Raw genomic sequence first — 19762 nt, 5'->3', positions numbered from 1 at the left:
ATCTAGGGCTGGCCGCACCCCTTGGGGTGGGAAACCCTAAAGGGGGCGCAGCCCCCTTCCCCCCTATATATACTTGAGGTTTTGGGGCTGCCAACACATGAGAACTTCTCCTCTTGGTGCAGCCCTACCTCTCTCCCTTCTCCTCATATCTCGCGGTGCTTGGCGAAGCCCTGCAGGACTACCACGCTCCTCCACCACCACCATGCCGTTGTGCTGCTGTTGGATGGAGTCTTCCTCAACCTCTCCCTCTCTCCTTGCTGGATCAAGGCATGGGAGACGTCACCGGGCTGTACGTGTGTTGAACGCGGAGGTGCCGTCCGTTCGGCACTAGGATCTCCGGTGATTTGGATCACGACGAGTACGACTCCTTCAACCCCGTTCTCTTGAACGCTTCCGCTTAGCGATCTACAAGGGTATGTAGATACACTCTCCTTCCCCTCGTTGCTGGTTTCTCCAAAGATAGATCTTGGTGACACGTAGGAAAATTTTGAATTTCTGCTACGTTCCCCAACAACAACCAGGAAGCTTGAAGGGGTTAAATCGGGACAAGGGACACGAGAGAGTTTATACTAGTTCGGCCCCTTACGGTGAAGGTAAGGCCTACGTCTAGTTGGGTTGGTATTGATGTTTCGATGACCAGGGAGCGAGATATGCTATGCCCGGCTCTTGATGAGTTGTTTCTTGCCCTAAGCCGCCAGAAGGTCGTCCCCTTATATACACGGGTTGACGCCATGTGGCTTACAGAGTCCCGGCCGGCTTATAAACAGTGTCCGGCTCGGTGACTAGTTAAATCTACCTTATGTTACAAGTCATGCCATCATGGCGGTTTACTACAACGGGCCTTAAGCCGCCTGTGGGCCTTAAGCCCTTTATTGAACCACCATCTTCATGCTTGGTCTTGTGCTTCCTCTGATGACTCCTCTTTGCGTAACCCGGCCCCTCCTGGGCGGCTTACACAAATAGTCATATCCCCAACATTAGGCCCCAGATTGATTTGAACCTGTTCATGTTAATCTTAAAATATACTTTTAGCAAATAAATCTTCAGTCTTCTGACTGTACAGAGGGCTTTCTTTTAACCCGCCGTGATGTCATCTTCTGGATCCATCTTAACCCGGCCTAACGTCATCCTTTCTTTAATTCATTTTCTATTCCGTCGTATCCTTCAACGGATCTCTGCCTTATTAAGTGTTCCAAAAATCGAGGCATCAGGGCCACTGGATAGTAATTCTTATCTCCTCGTTTCCCGCGCCGTCTCAGTTATCCACTCCCTATAAATAGGCGTGACCTTAGGTCTTTCATTCTTCTCCTTCCAGTCGTCTTCTTCCTCTCCTCTCTGCCACTCGAGCTCCGCCGCCGCCGCCGTCGACCCCCTCGTCTGCATCGACTCAGGCCGCTGCATCGACCTGACTCTGACCAGAAAACGTTGGCGAATCTCCGTAGCTTGTCTTCATCCGTGATTTCCTCTCCTCCCCTTTCTCAGATCTGCATTGGAACTCCGCTAAGTTCGTCGGTGTTCATCACTGCCCGACACAAACCCTCGCTAGTTCTCACCTTTAACGCCCTGTTTAGGTCGTAAAACTGTACAGAACTGCCGTGGTAGTTGTTTGTATTGCTCTTGCATAGAAATAGATCTCAGTTTCCTTGCTTAGAAACCCTCTTCAAATGTATGAACTTCTCTGCTCTGTTTCTAGGTCTAGAAAATTTTCCTTTCAGAACAATAATTTGATCCATGATAATAGCTGTCGTCTGTGAAACTTGTTTCTATCAGTGCTGTCTAAGTGTCCGGTTTAAATAAGTGGTACTGAACTGTGAACCTTGCCTTCCTCTCATGATCTTAAATTTTTTTGAATTGCTCTTGATACTGATAGCGGCTTAAACATTATTGCACAATCACCCTTATATCATTAGGCCCCTTTCTTAAGCCGCCACTGTGAACAATTTAGATATCTCTCCGGATTAAAGTTGAACCGGAGCTTTCTTATTTTGTCGTAGGCCAACTATTGTCATGGCTCCTAAGGCGGCCAAGGCCCCTGTGACTTGCAATTGGGTTCCATCCACAGTGACCAAAAGCAAACTCGCCAAATTCGTCAAGTCTGGCCATCTGCCAAAGAAGGAGGCCATGTCTTATCGTGCCCCTCACCCGTCTGAGGAGATACCTCAACCCAAAGATGGGGAGGTAGTAGTTTTCACAGATCATATGAACCGGGGATTTGCCCCTCCCGGCTCAAAATTCTTCAGGGAAGTTTTGGATTTCTTTGACCTGAAGCCTCAAGACATTGGACCCAATTCCATGTCAAATCTGTGTAACTTCCAAGTCTTCTGCAAGGTATACCTAGGAGAGGAACCAAGTCTGCTGCTGTTCAGAGAACTTTTTTACTTGAACCGGCAGAATGAACGTGCCAACGGGCCTAGTCTTGAGCTTGGCGGCATCTCAATCCAGCGGCGGAGAGATTGCCTTTTTCCTTATGCTGAGCTGCCGAGTCACCCAAAGGACTGGAACCAGACGTGGTTCTACTGTCAAGACACCTCCCCGGCTAATGAGAAGCCTCTGCCCGGCTTTCGTGCCCTGCGTCTTGAGTCCAACCATCATCTGGCGGACAAGTTGACTGCTGTTGAGCGCCTGCCTCTTAATCCCACCATTAAGAAGATCAAAGCCCTTTTAGGCAACGGGTTAAGTGGCATCGATTTAGTCCGGGTCTGGGTCACCTGGCGGATACTACCATTAAGCCGCCGCTCTGGCTTAATGTGTACTTACACAGGCGAGAAAGAAGACCCAATGCGTCATAGCCCTGAGGACTTACCATATGATGTGGTAGATGCTACAGTCCAGTCGCTATTGAAGGAGGGCACTGTAACCAGCAATACCTTCGGTTTACTTCCCTTCTGCAAGAAGAACGCAGCTCCTGCGGTAAGTTACTAATCTTCACAAATACTCTTTTATATTTAACCTTCTTGTACTTATGATTCTTTATCTATTTCCATAGGCCGGTGATAATTTCTGGAAGGTCAAGTATGACCATGAGGCTGCCAAATAGGCCAGGGTGGCCAAGAAGACTGAAAGGAAAGCCGCCAGGATGGGCACCTCTAAGAAGAAGAAACCCAGCGCCTCTGATATGTTCAAATTGGATGACTCTTCTTCAGATGAGAAAGAGATAATCCTTTGATTTTATTAACTCCTTTGTCATTATTTTACTGACATTCCTATCCTTTCAGGAGGACACAGGGAAAAGTCAAGCAGTTGATGAAGAGGTAACTATAATCTCCTCCGACTCAGAGCCTTTGCCAAAGCAAAAAATCCGAAGGGTGACCCGGAAAGTAAGATTTTCACATCCTCTAGCTTACCAAGATCCTCAATTTCTTTTGAAGCAACAACAGCTTGAGAACCGGAGGCAGACTCGGGCCAACCAAGACGCAGAACTCTCTTCCGGCTTACCCGACATAACCAGGAAGCGTCGGATCGAGGTTACCTCCGATTTACATTCCGCTTTACCTTTGGCGGGTTTAATTCGCCAACCTCTCAACTCAACTGACTCCAATTATCAGGACAACTCTCCTTCCTCTAACGAGTCGATGCAATCAAACATGCCGGCTTTCAAAACGGCTCCTGGGTAATATAACCTTTCTTACTTTAAGTTTTTTCATACTTATACTTTGATGCTTATCCTTCCACTTTGATTGACAGTTTGCAAGTAAAACCCAGCAAGAGGGCAAAGAAGAATAAGCCATCCCGAGACCCGGTGGTCACTGAACCAGTGCTTGACTCATCCGTTCCTGACAGCTCCGCTCATCAGCCACCACCTGAACTGGCTTCTGACATTCCGGTGCCAACTTCTGACCCGCCTGCAGAAGACGTTATCCACAACTCGGATGACCCGGAAACTCCTAGCCCGGTCAAGACGACTGACCCGGAAGTTGAAATTGTGAAGAGACAATATGTTGAACCGGGCCGGCCTACTGTTCTTGCCCAATGCACTGCCAAGGAGGAGTTTGCCCAGCGTCGGAAAGCCAAACAGGACATCACTGATTATTCTCACCTAAGTATTGGTGATATAGTCTCGGGCTATCTGAACCAAGTGCATAATAGTCGTGACCTGGAAATTGACATGGTGAAGCAAATACAACATAAATCTGAGGTATAATTCATGCTTTTACTCTGAACCTTACTTACTGTACCAGCCCCCAAGTCTATTGCTTATGAATGAATATGTTGTAGACTTAATAATCTACTTACTGTTAGTTTTGTCCGGTTTAAATTGAATATGTTTAACCCGGTGATAGCATGAGACTTTGAATTTGGGTTACACATTAGCCCCCAAGTGTCAAGTACCTTTACTTGTAAAGTGCTTGAGACTTAATATGTATGACTCGGTAAAATAGGTTAAAAAAATTCTTTAAGCATACATTAGCCCCCAAGTGCGAAGTATCTTTACTTGTAAAGTGTTCGGGACTTGAATGTTATCTCACCATGATTCTTACCATAGCCTGATGTCGATGCAGGCCACCATAAGTCAATTTGAGGCGGATATTGCTGATCTGAAGAGCCAGTTGAAAACCCAAGAGCTCGAAGCTCGGCAAGCCAACTCCAAGTTTGAATTCAGTGTCTCCGAACAAGAGAAAATGAAGAAAATTTTTGAATCGGAGAAGAAAACTTGGGTTGATGAGAGGGCTTCACTGGTGACTCGGGCTGAAACAGCAGAAGCATCTCTTGCCGAGGCAACAAACGAGTTGTCCGACTTAAAACGGCAGATATCCCAAATGGTCTCAGCCATCTTCGGTAAGTCACTCGTAAATATTGTAATCTTTCAAGGGTTATCGTAATAGTTACCTCCGGCTTACTGTTATACCTGTGAACATACAGGCCCCAGGAGTACCAATCTGAAGGAAAATATGTTGATCAAGCTTAAGGCGGTGTATACCTTAGTGGAGCAGTTGTACTCCGGGTCACAACGTGCATTGGCCGTTGTGGCCTTATCAAATACCACTCCTCGGCTTCTACAAGATGTGTTGAGGCATCTTTCGGTGCTACCTCAACGAATTCAGGATTTAAGGCGGGCATCTGCGAGAGCCGGAGTCGTGGCTGCATTAAGTCGGGCAAGAGCATGGATGCCGGAACTTGACCTTGCTGATCTCTCTCTCGGATATCCAAGCCTTAAAGAGGACGACACTGCTTTTGACGACCAAGACTTCACTACCTGTGTTAAAGTCGTACGTCCCCTGGCGACTCTCATTGGGAATGATACTGATCTTACTAAGTATTCACCGGGCTTTGATAGTGAGAACCGGAGAATCCCAAACGCCCCATATGACCAAGTCAGCCTGATCCCTCCAACGCGTAAGCATACCTTTGCCCCTGAAGTGGACCCGGCCAGTTTAATAGATGATGAAGCTGAATTTGAAGCCTTGAGCGGCATTGACTGGGCCTCGTCCACCTTCCAGGACAAAACAACCGAAGGAGAGGCGGGGAAGGATAACCCGGAGTCGTCAAGCCAGCCAGAGGAATGAACCGCCAGGCATGTTACAACCTTTGCAAAAAACAATGCTTCACTTTGTGTAGACTTGGGGAGTATAGAAAAACTCCTTAATGTTGGTCATGCCCTTGCGCATGTTTATGGTGCTTATTACTTTTGTAAGCCGCCGTCACTATATTATGCTGGCTTATGTGAACCATGTATTTCCTTGATGTTTTAACTTGCTTTACCTTACCCTGCACATAAACAAGTAAAGACTTCCTGGGCGGTTTACTGCGCCAGGGGGTTATACAGTATTGATAACCCGAAACATGATCAAAAGACAACATGTATAAGCCGGTTCATGATTAGTTAAAATATAATCACAACAGCATACCTGCGACCCTTTTAATAGTCTCCCCGGCTCATATAAGTTTTTACCTGGCACTTTTTAAAACCTGAGGTAATCAATATAAAACCAGAAGGATCAAGAACCGTCTCCTCAAGAAGGTTTCAAAGTAATCATACTTATAAGCAATGTTCACAGGCTCCTGATTCGAATACGATCAGAGAACCGTTCCAAAGGGGTTAAGCTAAGATTCGGATACGATCATATAGCCCCCAGTGGCTTTGGCGATGCCGATCAAGTGGGTATCGACAGCTATGTTCTCTTTGGTTCGAATATGACCTATGTTTGAAAAGGAAGCCCCCAAGTGAACATAAGAGTTGTTTAATGACGCTGATTCGAATACGATCCACGTCATACCCAAAGGGGTTAAGCTGTGATTCAAATATGATCAAGAAGCCCCCAAGTGGGTTTGGCAGTATGCTGATCAAGTGGGTATCGACAACTATGTTCTCTTTGGTTCGAATACGACCTATGTTTGAACAGGAAGCCCCCAAGTGATAATAGCTAGATTCAGATATGATCATAAGCCGAACCAAAGGGAAAGCCAGATTCAGATATGATCCGGCCCCTGTTGGTAGTCCCCATCACCTGATAAAGAAGACATGAAACATTCTTTACGAGAAAAAAGGACAGAGGTCCTTCTTTATTGCTTTATATAATATGTACATCATAAAAAGTATCTTAAGAACTAGTGACTTAAGTATAGTAAGGCCGGAGATGAGCTATATTCCACGGCCGGCGGGTCTCCTCCTCCGATTTAAGTGAGTCCTTGTGCTCCCGAATATCGATGAGATAATATGACCCGTTGTGTAGATTCTTGCTGACCACAAAGGGACCTTCCCAAGGTGGGGATAGCTTGTGCATGTTAGACTGATCCTGGATGAGCCGGAGCACCAAGTCGCCTTCCTGAAAGGTTCTGCTCTTAACCCGGCGGCTGTGATAGCGGCGCAGGTCTTGCTGGTAAATCGCCGAGCGGGCTATTGCCAAGTCTCGCTCCTCGTCCAACAAGTCAAGTGCATCCTGACGAGCCTTTTCGTTATCCGCCTCAACGTAAGCCACTACTCGGGGTGAGTCGTGCCGGATGTCACTTGGCAGGACCGCCTCTGCTCCATAAACCATGAAGAAAGGTGTGTATCCCGTAGATCTGTTAGACGTAGTGTTGATGCTCCATAACACGGAGGGTAACTCCTCCATCCAACAACCCGGAGTCTGCTGTAAGGGGACTAAGAGCCGGGGTTTGATACCTTTCAGGATCTCTTGATTGGCCCTCTCTTCTTGACCATTGGATTGAGGATGAGCAATGGCCGAAACATCAAGCCGGATATGTTCTCTTTGACAGAACTCTTCCATGGCACCCTTAGAGAGATTAGTGCCATTATCAGTTATGATGCTATGTGGAAAACCAAAACGAAAGATCACCTTTTTCATGAACTGAACCGTCATGGCTGCATCACACTTACTGACCGGCTCTGCCTCAACCCACTTGGTAAACTTATCCACTGCCACCAGTAGATGTGTCTTTTTGTCTTTAGACCTTTTGAAAGGTCCAACCATGTCAAGCCCCCAGACTGCAAATGGCCAAGTGATTGGGATCATCCTCAATTCTTGAGCCGGCACATGAGCTCATCGTGAGAACTTTTGACAACCATCACATTTACTGACCAGATCCTCCGCATCAGCATGAGCCGTCAGCCAATAGAAACCATGACGAAAAGCCTTGGCTACGAGAGATTTTGACCCGGCATGATGGCCACAATCTCCTTCATGGATCTCACGAAGTATTTCTTGGCCTTCTGTAGGTGACACACATTGTTGAAACGCCCCCATGACACTTAGGTGATGTAATTCGCCGTTAACAATCGTCATGGATTTGGAGCGCCTGATAATTTGTCTTGCCAAGGTCTCATCCTCCGGCAACTCACCCCGGGTCATATAAGCCAAGTAGGGCACTGTCCAATCCGGGATAACGTGAAGAGCCGCCACCAGCTGTGCCTTCGGGTCTGGCACTGCTAGCTCATCCTCGGTAGGCACCTTGATAGAAGGGTTATGTAACACATCGAGAAAGGTATTGGGCGGCACCGGCTTACGTTGGGATCCCAACCGGCTTAAAGCATCAGCCGCCTCATTCTTCCTTCGATCGATGTGATCCACTTGATAACCCGTGAAGTGACCAGCCACAACATCTACCTCACGACGATAAGCCGCCGTAAGGGGGCCTTGGAATCCCACTTGCCTGACACTTGTTGAGCCACAAGATCTGAGTCGCCCAAGCATCGTACCCGGTTTAAATTCATCTCCTTAGCCATCCGGAGACCATGGAGTAAGGCCTCGTATTCAGCTGCACTGTTAGTACATGGAAACATAAGCCGGAGTACATAACAAAATTTGTCACCTCGAGGGGAAGTTAACACCACTCCAGCCCCCGAGCCTTCTAGCTGCCTGGACCCATCAAAGCGAGTCATCCAATATGTGTTATCTGGCTTCTCCTCAGGGGCCTGTAACTCTGTCCAATCATTGATAAAGTCCACTAAAGCCTGAGACTTAATAGCAGTACGTGGCATGTACTTCAAATCGTGAGGCCCCAGCTCAATGGCCCACTTGGCGACTCGTCCTGTGGCCTCCCTGTTCTGAATGATGTCTTCCAAAAGGGCAGAACTTACCACGGTTATAGGGTGGCTTTGAAAGTACTGCTTCAACTTCCGGTTGGCCATGAACACCCCGTAAACAAGCTTCTGCCAATGCGGGTATCTTTGCTTGGATTCAATAAGCACCTCACTGATGTAATAAACCGGCCGTTGAACCGAATGCTCCTTGCCAGCTTCCTTACGTTCCACCATGATGGCAATGCTGACGGCTCGTGAATTAGTAGCCACATACAACAGCAAAGGCTCCTTATCAATTGGAGCCGCGAGAACCGGCGGTTCAGACAATTGTCTCTTTAAGTCCTCAAAAGCAGCATCAGCAGCCTGGCTCCAGACAAAAGTGTCAGTTTTCTTCATCATCTGATACAATGGGAGGGCCTTCTCACCTAGCCGACTTATGAACCGACTTAAGGCGGCAACGCGACCTGCCAGTCGCTGAACATCATTGATGCACGCCGGTTTAGCCAGAGAGGTAATTGCTTTAATCTTCTCCGGGTTAGCTTCGATGCCTCTGTCGGTCACCAGAAAGCCCAAGAGCTTGCCCGCAGGAACGCCAAACAAACACTTGGCCGGGTTAAGCATCATCTTGTAAACCCGGAGATTATCAAAGGTCTCCTTTAAGTCAGATATCAAGGTCTCCTTTTCTCTGGACTTCACCACAATGTCATCCACATTGTTGCTGATACTGAACTGCTTGGAAGGATCACCCGAGGTAAAGTCAACGAGCTTTGTCTCAGCCGCTGATTTAAATTTTAACTCCGGGTCGTGCTCTATAGTTGGCTTCTTCAGGGATGTCATATCCGTCGGGTCAACATTATCTTGATAAAATTTTAGCTCTTCTACTGCGCAGGCCGACTCAGCATAAGCCGCGTCGCCTTCTTCACACTCCAGTGCCACCTTCCGACTGCCATGTATAGTGATGGTGCCCTTGTGACCCGTCATCTTGAGCTGCAAATAAACATAACATGGCCGGGCCATAAACTTAGCATAAGTCGGCGCCCGAACAGAGCGTGGTACGAGCTCCTGATTTTGACCACCTCAAATGTCAATTTCTCAGCTCTGGAGTCATATTTGTCTCCAAAGGCCACCTCCAGCTCAATCCTGCCAACTGGGTAAGCCGACTTACCAGGGACAACTCCATGGAAAACAGTGTTGGATGTTCTCAGATTTTTATCAGTTAATCCCATCCGTCGAGAGGTCTCATAGTAGAGGATATTAATGCTACTACCCCCGTCCATGAGCACCTTAGTGAACTTATACCCACCAACCTGAGGTGCCACTACCAAGGCCAACTGACTCGGGTTATCGACCCGCGGAGGATGATCTTCCCTGCTCCATATGATGGGCTGCTCTGACCACCTCAAATAACGAGGGATTGCCGGCTCAACAAAATTGACGGCCCTCTTATGAACCTTCTAGTCACGTTTCCATAAGCTAGTGGTAAATACGTGATACTGCCCACTATTCAATTGCTTCGGGTTGCTCTGATAACCAGACTGCTGCTGCTGCTGCTCTCCTTGACCAGACTGCTGTTGGTTATAGCCCCCTCCTTGACATCCCTGAAAGCAGGATCCTGAGCCGCCGCCTGGGCCATGGAAACCACCAGCTCCTGAACCACCACCAGACCCATTATGGCCATCATAGGTGTTGGAATTCTTAAACGCCTTCATGATTGCACAATCCTTCCACAGGTGCATGGCAGGCCGCTCCCTGGTGCCGTGTCTCGGGCAGGGCTCATTGAGTAACTGTTCAAGAGATGGGCCTGACCTGCCGGATCGAGGCGGTTTGCCCTTACGTCTTGGATTGTTACCCTGCGCGTTGGCATTGGCTACGAACTCCGGGTTACCGTCCGCCTTACGCTTACTGCCGTTTTGATTCCCCGGGTTATGTTGTTGACCCTTTCCATTGCCGTTCCTTCTTCCCTTTCCTGTCTTCTCATCGTCAGACGCGGGATCCTTGGTACTACCAGAATCGGCATATTTGACTAAAGCCGCCATCAGCGTACCCATATCCTTGCAGTCACGTTTAAGGCGCCCCAGCTTCTACCTCAGCGGCTCAAAGCTACAATTCTTCTCCAACATAAGGACTGCAAAGTCGGCATCCATATTGTCAGATGAATGAATTATCTCCTTGACCCGGCGCACCCAATGGATGGTGGATTCGCCCTCCCCCTGCTTACAATTGGTTAAGTCCATAATTGACATAGATTGCTTGCAGGTGTCCTTGAAGTTCTGAATGAACCGGGCCTTTAACTCTTCCCATGAGCTAATGGAATTGGGTGGCAAACCCTTCAGCCAAGACCGGGATGCTCCATCTAACATCATGGTGAAATATTTAGCCATCGCCGCGTCACTGACCTCTAGCAGCTCCATGGCCATCTCATAACTCTCGATCCACGCCTCGAGCTGTAAGTCGGCCATGTAATTTGGTATCTTTTGAGGTCCCTTGAAGTCCTTGGGCAGACGTACATTGCGCAGAGCCGGTACCAGGCAAGGAACACCGCCGGTTCTAGTGGCTACACCCGCCTCAACAGACATTGTCGGATACTCCAGGTGATCCTGATAAGCCGATGCCTAAGCCGCTCGTTCGTTCTCCTGACGTATTCGGTCTTGTACCGGGTGATAGCCACCGGGCTGGTTATGGCGTTGGGCGTTGCTTGACAAAGCTTCAGACTCCATTTCGCCTGCTGTAACTCGGGCTCTGGTTCTGGCGGGGCGGCGCTAACCAAGGCGGGGGACTTGAATGGATTCTGTCCCGGCTATAAGAATAGGTCTCCTGCTGAGCCAAGGCTGTCTAAAGAAGTTCTCTGAATCTCCAGGTCTCCATTGCCACCGGGTCATCACCGTCCATGGGAAGAGCCGCCAAACGTGTTGAAGCTGCAATTAAGTTCTCCATAGGGTTCGAAAAGTGACCCGGGGGGATTGGCACATAACACGGTGGCGGCATGCTCACGTGAGGCAGCACCGTCTCCCGGGGCTGAGTCAGCCCTCCTGTTCCGGCCGTCATAAGCTGATTGGTCTCTGGCAGGTTACTTGGACTGGCCCCGGGTGTCGCAAAAAGAACCCGAGGATCGTAATTCGGAGGCAAACGGGACTGAGTTTTCTGATGTCTCCTCCTCATTACCTCATTAGACGCGTATAGGCTCATTGTGAGCTGATAAGCTTCTGACTGCAAGCGCTGCGCCCGGGCGTCGAGAGCCAGCTGCTCTGTAGCTAGTCTAGTATCCTCAGCTGCCAAGGCCTCCTTGGCCTGAGCTATCTCCTCACGCACCTGTGCAACCGCTGCGTCATGCTCATCTTTATCTGCAGGAATAACTGTGGCGGTTAACAGGGCCGTAAGCTTGTCAATGAGGTCTATCAGCACCTGAGCCAGTGGGCGCACGGGGCCGCCTGCCCCGGCCGCTCCTAAACCGGACGTTACCGCTGCAGCTGCTATAGAGTTTGAGCCGGGCTGAGTCCCAGCCATGAAGATTCCGGCCCATCTTGGCGGCTCAAAGGGGTCCGGAATACTGATGACATCGGAACAGCCCCCGAGCACACCGTCTTGCACTTGGTACAACGAATCTGTTGAACCGGCGGACGAATCATCGTCCGAGAGGACGGCCGTCTCACCCCTATCTTCAGATCCTTCAGAAAAGTCCTCTCCATGGACGTAGCCCACGAAGGCACGCCTCGTGACCGGTTGAGTCCGGGTCTTCCTCGAACGCTGAGCCGTCTCGACGAGGTCGGTGCAGTTGTCCGGCTCAGGGCCCGGCTCACCGATCCGGCCGATGAAGACGTGGATTCCGCCGAAGGGGACCTGGTACCCATACTCGATTGAGCCGACGTCGGGACCCCAGCCTTCATCATTGATGTAGATCTTGCCGCGGCGACTCTTGGTCATTCGGCCCACTACGTATCCCTTGAGCCCTTCGAAGTTTCCCTTCAAGAACTCAAATCCACCGTGCGCTGGCCCCATGGTGGGCGCCAACTGTCGTGCAATAGTCACGTCAGATGTCCTCGTGAATGGACTTAGTTGTGGAGCCATCGCAACTAGGAAGCTTGAAGGGGTTAAATCGGGACAAGGGACACGAGAGAGTTTATACTAGTTCGGCCCCTTACGGTGAAGGTAAGGCCTACGTCTAGTTGGGTTGGTATTGATGTTTCGATGACCAGGGAGCGAGATACGCTATGCCCGACTCTCGATGAGTTGTTTCTTGCCCTAAGCCGCCAGCAGGTCGTCCCCTTATATACACGGGTTGATGCCCTGTGGCTTACATAGTCCCGACCGGCTTATAAACAGTGTCCAGCTCGGTGACTAGTTAAATCTACCTTATGTTACAAGTCATGCCATCATGGCGGTTTACTACAGCGGGCCTTAAGCCGCCTGTGGGCCTTAAGCCCTTTACTGAACCGCCATCTTCATTCTTGGTCTTGGGCTTCCTCTGATGAGTCCTCTTTGCGTAACCTGGCCCCTCCTGGGCGGCTTACACAAACAGTCATATCCCCAACACCGCGCCCACCCCCACCCGCGCCCCCCGTCGGCCATTGGTTCGTGGCACTTTTGTGCGAAACGCAGTCGACAATTCATGAAGGAGTGGGGCGCTAATCTGGGCCGTGATCTCCGTGAACGCAAAAGGTTGTTGCTATCCACGATCCAGGCCTTGGACCTGCGTGCTGACTCGGTTGGGCTTTCTCCGGATGAGTGGCTTTCCCGGTATGACCTGTAAGATTAGCTCTCTGTGATCTACACCGATGAGGAGGCCTATTGGCGCCTCCGTGGTGCCCAGAAATGGGTCTTGAAGGGTGACGCGAATACGGCATACTTCCAGGCAATGTCCAACGGCCGCCGTAGACGCAACACCATCCCGCTTTTATGGGATGGTGAGACTCTCCTTCAAGACCCGCGCGACATTCGGTCCCATGTCGACGGATTCTCTAGATCCTTATTCTCGGCCGCTCCTCGGAGCGGCCTCTCTCTGGCCCCTGATTGTTGGGCTGACGCCCAGTTGGTGTCTGAGGCGGAGAATGCGGCCCTTACGGCCCCCTTCTCCGAGAAGGAGGTCTGGGATGACATCAAAGGCATGAATCCCTCCTCGGCGCCTGGACCGGATGGCCTCCCTGTTAAATTCTTCCAGTCCTTTTGGAACGTGATTAAACCGGAGGGTATATTCGACGAGTTCTTCGTTGGCTCCATTGATCTCGGACGCCTCAATTACGGGATCATCTCTCTCATCCCTAAGGTCCTTGGGGCGTCTGACATTCGTCAATTCCGGCCGATCACGGTCATCAACGTGATCTTCTGTATTCTGGCTAAAGGGTATGCCAATAGGGTGACCCTGCTAGCCAACCGTGTGACGCACCCCAACCAGTCGGCCTTCATTAAGGGTCGTTACATCCTGGATGGGGTCCTCGTCCTTCATGAAGTCCTCCATGAGGTCCGCTCCAAAAACCTCAAGGCGGTCTTCTTGAAGATTGACTTCCATAAGGCTTATGACACGGTTAGCTGGCCCTTCCTTCTGGAAGTCCTTCTCCGGAAGGGTTTCGACGACCGGTGGATCACGAGAGTCATGTAGATGGTCACTTGCGGTCGCACGGCCGTGAACATAAACGGCAAGATCGCCCCTTTCTTCCCCACCCTTTGTGGGGTTAGACAAGGCGACCCATTCTCTCTGTTCTTGTTCAATATGGTCGTGGACGCACTGGCGTCCACCCTTGATAAGGCGAAAGCCGCTAGCCATATCCGTGGGATTACTCCCCACCTCGCCGGTGGCTCCGGAATCTCCATCCTCCAGTATGCTGACGACACTATCATCATGGTTGAAGGCTCGGAAACTGATATCTCCAACCTCAAGTTCCTCCTTCTCTGCTTCCAACGAATGTCGGGCCTCAAGATCAACTTCGACAAGAGTGATGTGATGGTGATGGGATACTCCCCCGCTGAGTCTTTGGCCATTGCCAACAGGCTTAACTGCCGCATGGGCTCCTTCCCCACAACCTACCTGGGGACGCCCATTAGTGATTCCCGGCTCACAGTCGCGGACTTGCGCCCCTCCGTGGCCAAGCTCCAAACGCGCGTCGAGCCCTGGCAGGGGAGATGGCTTTCCAAAGCGGCCCGGACTATTCTCATCAATTCTTCCCTCTCCAGCCTCCTCTTGTTCCTCATGAGCTTCTACAGCCTCCACGAGTCCCTTCACAAGGAGATTGCCAAGATTCAGTCCCGCTTTTACTGGGCAGGCGACAACGATAAGCAGAAGTATCATATGGTCAGTTGGCCTGGTATTTGCAAGCCCCGGGAGCAAGGTGGCCTTGGCATCATGTGCTCTAAACGAATGAATATCGCCCTCCTTTCCCGCTGGCTGTGGCGAATCTCGCAAGGGCACGGTGGTCTTTGGCTTGACATCATCCGGAACAAGTACCTGCGCGGACAGCCCCTCGCCTTTTGCCAAAAGTCGGGAGGCTCTCAGTTCTGGCAGTCGATTGTCCAGCTTCTTCCGGTTCTCCGTATTGGGACCTCCATCTCTGTGGGCTCAGGGGCCTCGACTCTGTTCTGGTTGGATCGGTGGGCTGGGGACTCCCCCTTTGTGGCTCGCTTCCCGGGCCTCTTTTCAATCTCGTCGACCCCGTGATCTCTGTTAGTAGGGCCCTTCTTGACTTAGGGCGCCTTGCCTTCCGGAGGGCCTTTGGCCTCATGGATTCCGCCGCCTGGCGTGAGTTACTTAACTGTGTTGCTCTCCACGAACCGCTGGTGGATGACGACCCTGACCTGGTACGTTGGCGCCTTGAGCCTTCAGGACAATTCTCCACCAAGTCGCTTTACTCGGCCATCGCCCCATCCACCGCCCACTCCCCCTATCGATGGTTTGGGCCATCCGCTTGCCACTGAAGATTCGTATCTTCATGTGGCAATGGATTCGCGGTCGGATCCCGTCAGGGGTTGAGGTACGTAAGCAAAATGGCCCGGGTACTGGCATCTGCCCGCTCTATGGGGTTCCCGAAGACTTGAATCACATTTTCTTCTCTTGCGCTTCCGCCCAGTTTCTCTGGAGCCGTTTTCGCGATGCAGTCGGTGGAGATTGGTGTCACACCAACTTCCCAAACTTATTTGCCGAACTCCAGATGTCCCCTGCGACTTCTCGCCACATTAGGTGGCTTGAGATTGGGGTCCTCGCCTGGACCCTCTGGACTGTCCGCAATAAGCTTGTGATTCAGCGTACTCCTCTTCGCCGGTCTACTGACGCTCTCTTCAAATTTTCGGGTTTCTTGCAGCTTTGGCGGCCGCTTAGCCGCCCCCGAGACCGCGACGCCATCTCCGCCTTCATCGCTGACCTCCGATCGATGGCCGTCCGCTTGTCGCCGCCGCCCCCGCCGCCTCCTTCGGAGCCAGACTAGGCGATCGCTGCATCCGGCATGTTCTGTTTGTTTTCTTTTCCTTTCTGGGATTGTTGAGTTGTGCCCTCAGCAGAACCTTTATACCTGTTTGTGAGACCTGGGTGTGTGTATGTGGACTTGACTCTATATGTGTGCTCTCTGGCGGTTTGCTTTATTTATAAAGCGGGGCGAAAGCCTTTTTCGGTAATAAGAGTCCTCCCGTAAAAAGAAGCCAATCAGAATCCACACCAGAAGTCCATCTAAAAAAGAATCCACATAAAAAAATCATATGAAAAGATGTGTTCCTAAACAAACCAAGCCGACTGTAACCAACAATACAAGGCAGATGGATAAGAAAAATGAATTAGCTTTTTTTTGAGAGAAATTCTTCAATCAAATTACGAATCAGTACAAAGTAGTTGACTCTTACAAGCACACTGAAACGCAAACACAAAGGACCATGAACACCTAGAGTACCCTAAGACAACCATAACACAAGAAGATCTCTGGAGCCCTGTGTCATCATCCCTGAATCTTGATATAAGACCCCTGCAGTAGAAGGATCTGCAACCAGTCGCAAACAGGTCATCATCTTTGACCACGGTACAATTTCCGCCACGCTGCCTCCTCCTTTCTTGACACCAGCTAAGGGAGTCCGGGACTAGGGGGTGTCCGGATAGCCGAACTATCATCTTCGGCCGGACTCCTGGACTATGAAGATACAAGATTGAAGACTTGGTCCCATGTCCGGATGGGACTTTCCTTGGCGTGGAAGGCAAGCTTGGCGATACGGATATGTAGATCTCCTACCATTGTAACCGACTCTGTGTAACCCTAACCCTCTTCGGTGCCTATATAAACCGGAGGGTTTTAGTCCGTAGTACAAACAACAATCATACCATAGGCTAGCTTCTAGGGTTTAGCCTCTCTGATCTCGTGGTAGATCTACTTTTGTACTACCCATATCATCAATATCAATCAAGCAGGAGTAGGGTTTTACCTCCATGAGAGGGCCCGAACCTGGGTAAAAACATTGTGTTCCTCGTCTCTTGTTACCATCCGCCTAGACGCACAGTTCGGGACCCCCTACCCGAGATCCGCTGGTTTTGACACCGACATTGGTGCTTTCATTGAGAGTTCCTCTGTGTCGTCATCTTTAGGCCCGATGGCTCCTCCGATCATCAACAACGATGTGATCCAGGACAAGACTTTTCTCCCCAGACAGATCTTCGTATTCGGCGGCTTTGCACTGTACGGCTGACGTCCGCGGAGACTTGATCTTCAACGGGTTCGAGCCACAGCCAAGCGCGCCGCACTGTCACGATGGGCATGATCTAGATCTGCCGCCGGACAGTGCCCTGGAGGCCACACAAGTGTCCGCTCCAACCCTTAGCTCGGAGCCGGCTGCGCCGATCGAGGACGGGTGGCTGGACACCGCCTCGGGGGCTGCTATCTCTACGGTGATTGAGCCGAACACCAACCCTGTCCTCTACGAACCTCGTGACTCCAAGGTGCCGGACTCCTCTCCGGACTCCGAACCTTCCGCCCCTGCCAATCGAATCCGATTGGGCGTCGATCATGAAGTTCACTGCCGCGGACATCTTTCAGCACTCGCCCTTTGGCGACATCCTGGATTCACTAAAGTCTCTCCCTCTATCAGGAGAGCCCTGGCCGGACTATGGTTAGCAAGGTTGGGATGCGGACGACAAAGAAATTCGAAGCCCACCCACCACCCACTTCATAGCCACTGTCGAAAGTTTAAACGACGTGCTCGACTTTGACTCCGAAGACATCAACGGTATGGATGACGATGTAGAAGACAAACATGAACCAGCACCTATAGGACACTGGACAGCCACCTCATATCATGATGTATACATGGTGGACACGCCTAAAGGAAGCGACTACGAGGAACAACGGGACGTCACGAGGGATCATTCCCTCGAGAAGCAGTCAAAACGGCGACGTAAACGCCGCTCAAAATCCCGCCTCGACAAAGGCAGCAACCATACAGACCCATCCATAGAGCAGGGCGAACCAATGGACGGCAAACATGCTATTGAGCAACCGTCTGAACAGGATAATATGGATAAACAATCCGTCCCCGGCGAAGATAACAGTCCGGGCGATCTCACGCCGGACAAGTTGCCGGAGCAGAAGAACCTCCACAAAAGGCTCGTCGCCACTGCACGTAGCCTGAAAAAGCAGAAGCAGAAGCTCAAAACAGCGGAAGATGCGCTCAGAATCAGATGGAGCAACGCACTCAACACCGCAGACAAATACGGCGACAGTCTCCGAACAAAGAGCTACCCGAAGAGAAAACTACTGCCCGAATTTGATGAGGAGGCCGTAGAGCCCCCGCAATCAAAGAACAAGGAGACCACCCGGTCGGATAGACGACCCCATGGCAAACATAGAGCGGCAAACGGAGCCGCACACAAGCCGGCACGCGATCCGCACATGGATTCGCATCAAAAAGATGGCCCAATTAGATCTATCTACGGGCCAAGAAAGCAAGATCTAGTAAGCAATGCAACACGTCAAGTATCTGAATATTATGGTACACCCAAATATAGGGGTGACGCACATCCCCTATGTTTCACCGATGAGGTTCTGGATTATGAATTTCCAGCGGGATTCAAGCCCGTAAACATAGAGGCATACGACGGAACAACAGACCCTGGAGTCTGGATTGAGGATTACATCCTCCACATACACATGGCTAGAGGAGATGACCTCCACGCCATAAAATACTTACCCCTCAAGCTCAAAGGGCCAGCCCGGCATTGGCTCAAAAGCCTCCCCGAAAACACCATTGGAAGTTGGGAGGAGCTCGAGGATGCTTTTCAGGCAAATTTTCAAGGGACCTATGTCCGACCTCCGGATGCAGACGATTTAAGTCACATAACTCAACAACCCGGAGAGTCAGCCCGAAAATTCTGGAACAGATTCCTTACTAAAAAGAACCAAATAGTCGACTATCCGGACGCCGAAGCCTTAGCAGCTTTCAAACACAATGTCCGAGACGAATGGCTCGCCAGACACCTCGGCCAAGAAAAGCCAAGAACAATGGCCGCATTAACAAGCCTCATGACCCACTTTTGCCCGGGAGAGGATAGCTGGTTGGCAAGATGTAGTACCAGCGACCCAAGTACATCCGAAGTTAGGGATGGAAACGGGAAACCGCGACGAAGCAAGGACCAGCGCCGGACTAAGGGAAACAGCCCGAAGAGCACGACAGTCAATGCCGGATTCAAAAGCTCACGGCAGGATCATAAAAAACTGTCCCTTAAGGATAATAGGGACGAGCTATCTAACTTAAACAAAATCTTGGACAAGATATGCCAAATCCACAGTACTCCCGGGAAGCCTGCAAACCATACCCACAGAGATTGTTGGGTCTTCAAGCAGTCCGGCAAACTCAACGCCGAGCACAAGGGGCTTGACACACCAAGCGAGGACGAGGACGAACCCCACAAGCAGAGCACTAGAAAACAAAATAATTTCCCACAAGAAGTCAAAACAGTAAACTCACTTTACGTGACAAAAGGGAAAAACAGAATGGCGCCCATGGAAATACGCACCATACAGCCTATCCCAGAGGAGTCCCGCCACTGGTTGTTAAAACCAATCGCCTTCGACCATCAGGATTACTCTAGAAGTATCCGGAATGTAGGATGAACTACCTTGATATTAGATCCGATAATCGACGGACTCCAATTTACACAAGTCCTACTGGACGGCGGCAGTGATCTAAACCTGCTATATCAGGACACAATCCGCAAAATGGGGATAGAGCCAACCAAAATTCGCCATAGCAACACTTCCTTTCAAGGGGTAATGCCAGGCCGATATGCCCGTTGTACAGGCTCTCTATTGCTAGAAGTTGTGTTCGGCTCACCCGACAACTTCC

Source organism: Triticum dicoccoides, chromosome 1B (genome assembly GCF_002162155.2).
Source record: "Triticum dicoccoides isolate Atlit2015 ecotype Zavitan chromosome 1B, WEW_v2.0, whole genome shotgun sequence".
NCBI lineage: Eukaryota > Viridiplantae > Streptophyta > Magnoliopsida > Poales > Poaceae > Triticum > Triticum dicoccoides.
Note: the sequence above shows the minus strand (reverse complement) of the source record.